Source organism: Arachis duranensis, chromosome 9 (assembly GCF_000817695.3).
Source record: "Arachis duranensis cultivar V14167 chromosome 9, aradu.V14167.gnm2.J7QH, whole genome shotgun sequence".
Lineage (NCBI taxonomy): Eukaryota > Viridiplantae > Streptophyta > Magnoliopsida > Fabales > Fabaceae > Arachis > Arachis duranensis.
Window position 1 is genome coordinate 56,894,451 of NC_029780.3, and position 4,697 is coordinate 56,899,147.

The following is a 4,697-nucleotide window of genomic DNA, read 5'->3' on the forward strand; positions in this document are numbered from 1 at the left end:
CTTCCGGGCCCACTTGGTGTGTGCTTAAGCTGAGCATTGATGCATTTTCGTGTAGAGACTTCTCTTGGAGTTAAACGCCAGCTTTTTTGCCAGTTTGGGCGTTTAACTCCCATTTTGGTGCCAGTTCCGGCGTTTAACGCTGGGATTTCTGAGGGTGACTTTGAACGCCGGTTTGGGCCATCAAATCTTGGGCAAAGTATGGACTATCATATATTGCTGGAAAGCCCAGGATGTCTACTTTCGAACGCCGTTAAGAGCGCGCCAATTGGGCTTCTGTAGCTCCAGAAAATCCACTTCGAGTGCAGGGAGGTCAGAATCCAACATCATCTGCAGTCCTTTTTAGTCTCTGAATCAGATTTTTGCTCAGGTCCCTCAATTTCAGCCAGAAAATACCTGAAATCACAGAAAAACACACAAACTCATAGTAAAGTCTAGAAAAGTGAATTTTAACTAAAAACTAATAAAAATATACTAAAAACTAACTAGATCATACTAAAAACATACTAAAAACAATGCCAAAAAGCGTACAAATTATCCGCTCATCACTACATTTCATCCAATTTCACTTTAATGTTAGCTTGACTAAACTAATCACCCACTAAAGTTTCTTGATCCATCAATCCCTGTGGGATCGACCTCACTCTTGTGAGTTATTACTACTTGATGCGACCCGGTACACTTGCCGGTGAGTTTGTGTGTTTGGAATTCGTTTTTCCACAAAAACACCATCAATAAACACTGTCTTTCTCTTATGTTTTTCTTTTTTTATTTTATATTTTTTTGTTATGGGTAATTTGGTCCAAAATTTTAATATTTAAGTAAAAATGACGATTTTAAAACTTGCTTTTAAACCTTAGGGACGACTTTGTATTCAAAAAAAGGTTGGGGATGCAACAAATTTTTTACCTATACCTTAGGGACCAATACTGTACTTAATGCCTTGGGTAATTAGATCCGATGGGTGCTTTATCACCTGGTAACTTGGGTTAACTGGATCAGGATTATCGATTGAAAGCCCATTTAGAGCTGCCTTGTAACTGAACACTTAGAGTCAAAAGTCTAAAAGATATTTTCCTAAATTAAATATGAAGTGACTGCCTTCAAGTCATATAAGAATAAAAGAATTTTCATAATACAATTCGGATCAAAGTTTTTAGAAATTCTCAAATCTTAATTATGAAAGATTCATCAAAGATAAGAGAAGCCGAATATAACCATAAGGATGATCATAATTCCCACTTTCAATTTTAAAAATTAATTTTGCAAACTATTCAATTCTTTTCACTTAATATAAACTCTGTTTACTTTTATTTTTGCTTGAGGACAAACAAACATTTAGGTTTGGTGTTGTGATGATATGTTATCTTAATAGTTTATAGGGTTTTTTTCATTTGTTTTCTTAAATTTTGATCAAATTGCATATGTTTTCTCATGGAATTTGATATATAATCAAGTATTTGGAGTTGTCTCAGTGTTATTGTATTTTTAGGAGTTTTTGACTCTAAATAATCAAGAATTAAGGCCTTTTTAACAAGAAAACACAAAACCAGCTCAAGGACGGTCCAACCGGACCCAAAGAGCATAAGAACTAGATTCCCAGCCTTCAGCATGGTCTCTCGGCAGCCCAACAGCTGCACCACAAGCCCAGCGTCCCTTCATGAAGAAGCAGTCACGCTTGGTGTGCCTCACACACAAGCTCGACATACCTTCTTGAAATGGCACACATGCCCGGTGGCTCTCCTCCAAGTTGATACATGCCTGGCATCTCGGAATCCCTGGTGGTCAATTCAGGCCAACGCCTAAATTTGAAGATGCAATCCTAGCATTCCCTAGCTCAGCTCCCAGGATGCAACATTTATTAAGACCCAAGTTCAATTATACAAATCATTAGAGGTATTAATCACATATGAAAATTGAAGATTCAATATTAAAGAAGATTAATTATCATTAATACCTTCTAAAAAGATAAATATTTGGTTGTTAGGAATTGTTTCTAGATTAGATTTAAATTATTATTTTGATTTGAATTTGATTTCAAGTAGTTAGCTATCTTATCTTTCCGAAAGATAAGATTAAGATTAGTTTTGAATTTTAATTCTAGATAGAACTTAGGATGTAAATAATTTATTCTTGTTCACAAAGAGAACATCATCCATCGGATCATACATCTCTCTCATCATTAGGATTAGTTTCTTTTCTAGCATGTGTAATGACCTAATTTCTAGTACGTCATGATCATACTAGAAACTGAGCGCTACCAACTTGTCTTCCTAATTAGTATTTATCATTTATTATATGAGCCTGATTCATTGTTAAAAGCGTAGTTATTTTGCGAGATACTTTTTTTTGAAAAAAATTGGATTAATAAACAGAATCATTCATAATCAATTAACAAATAATAACAGATAAAACAGTTATAAACAACCACACATAAATACATATCAAGCAGTTGACAACATTTAGTGATCTAGCCTTTATTAAAGTATAGACTTTTAGTTAGAACACCCCTAGATATAGCTACATAATAACTATCTACATATATAAATACAACATCCCAGGCCCTGACCTGTTCAAGATGTCCCTAAGCTAGCACCCAGGCTAGCTTAGACTTTATGATTCCAGGACATTTTGGCCAGTTTCACTGACCTTTTCTTTACTGTTTTTAAGGTAGTTTCATGCATTTTCTTAGGAAATAAGCTAATTTTGGATAGATATTCACTTACATCTTGATTCAAGCATACATTGTGCACTTTACATGATTTCATGAGAATTTTGCATACCAAGCTCATGAGTGGCCACGTTAGAGTCCACGTTAACCTAGTTAACGTGGCCTCTAATGTTAAGAAGGAAGGGGGGAAGCCAACATTAGTGACACTCAACATTGTCACTAACGTTGGCCAAAGCACATTAAGCCACTTTAACTCCCACGTTAACCTAGTTAACGTGGAAGCTAACGTGAAGAAACAAGGTTGTCGACAACGTTAGTGACACCAAACATTGTCACTAACGTTGGAAGAAACCCACACTATCCCCAAGAAGCCACGTTAACTCCCAAAGTTAACGTGGAAGTTAACGTGAAGAAGAAAGGTGATCGCCATCGTTAGTGACACCCAACATTGTCACTAACGTTGGAAGGAGCCCACACAAGCCACAATGAGCCACGTTAACTCCCACGTTAACCTAGTTAACGTGGTAGTTAACGTGGGCAAAAGTCCCACCTGGCAGCCTGACCATGCCTTCTTCAAACACGCATAACTTGAGCCACAAAGCTCCAAATGAGGTGATTCCAGAGCTTTCCAAGTATATATGGCACTACATGGTTGACACTAAATTTCAGGGAGAAAACCTGCCCCGAAAGTGCAATGATGAACATGGTATCAACCTGTAGTAAGGCCAGCTGACCTTTTCACCTTCCAAGAAGTGTAACTCGAGTTGTAGAGCTCCAAATTATGCGCTTCCAAGAGCATTGGAAAGTAGACATCCAGGGCTTTCCAACAATATATAATAGTATGGGGTGGACACTAAGTTTGAGCTTCAGAAACTGGCAATAATGAAGCCCTGGTCGCTAGCGTTATTGGCACTCAAGTTTTCCATTAACGCTAGCGACTATGCCAGCGACCATGTCCATTTCAAAGGAGCATAACGTGAGCTACAGAGGTCCAATTGAGGTGATTCCAGTTGCGTTAGAAAGCTGATATTCAGAACTTTCTAACGATATATAATACTCTATAGTGGGCATGAAATTGGAGCACAAACAAGAGGCATCTTTTAAGCCCCAAAAATACCAACTGGGCAGCAAGTGCAACGTTAGCCACAATAACTTTAGCCCTAACGCCACACTTGTAGCGTTAGTGTGGCTAACTTTAGCACTAACTTTAGCACCTGGACCTCAACTTAACTCACTTCTCTCTCAAGTTCACTTCAAAGCTCAAGCAAGCAAGCCCACAATTGTCAACCAATCAAGGCCACAAGAAGCATCTCGAATAGGAATTTTCATTTAATTGTAATTTACTTTTAATTTCATTTTGTAATTTAGGAGAGCCTATATAAAGGCCTTAGTCTTTACATTGAAAGTATCTTGGGGGGATCTGGACGATTCTGGAATGGGGAATTGACGAGGGGTCTTCGGACTCCCTCCCCTCACACACTTTTCTTTCTCTTTCTTTTCTTTGTACTTTTCATTTTTATGAATTTTGAAGTTTCAATTTCAGTTTTAATCTTCATATTTACTTTTATACACTTTCTTTCTTTTCTATTTTGTTAGAGCAATGACCAACTAACTCTTTTCATTGGGTTAGAGAGCTCTATTGTGATTCAACGGATTAAGTGTAGTTCTTATTCTTCTTCTTCTATCTTTTCTCTTGATTTTGCTTGAAAGCTTTCGATCTTCATCCAATTGGGTAGTTATCTTGGAAAAGATGCTATTCATACTTAGATCTCTTCTGAACCTTGGAAGAGGAATGAAGAGATCATGCTAGAAATGCTTTCTCATGTTGGACCAAGTTGGGTTGGGATGGATATGTGACTATAATCCCCCCAATACTTGATTTGGGAAATGCATGTGGTATATTCAGTGACCATACTTCATCTTTTCTCGTGAGCAATTGACCAAGGAATTGGCTATTGATCAAGATTTGAGAGATTGAATTACAAGAAATTGTAATTCAATCACTTAAGATTGCCAAGGAGATCAATGA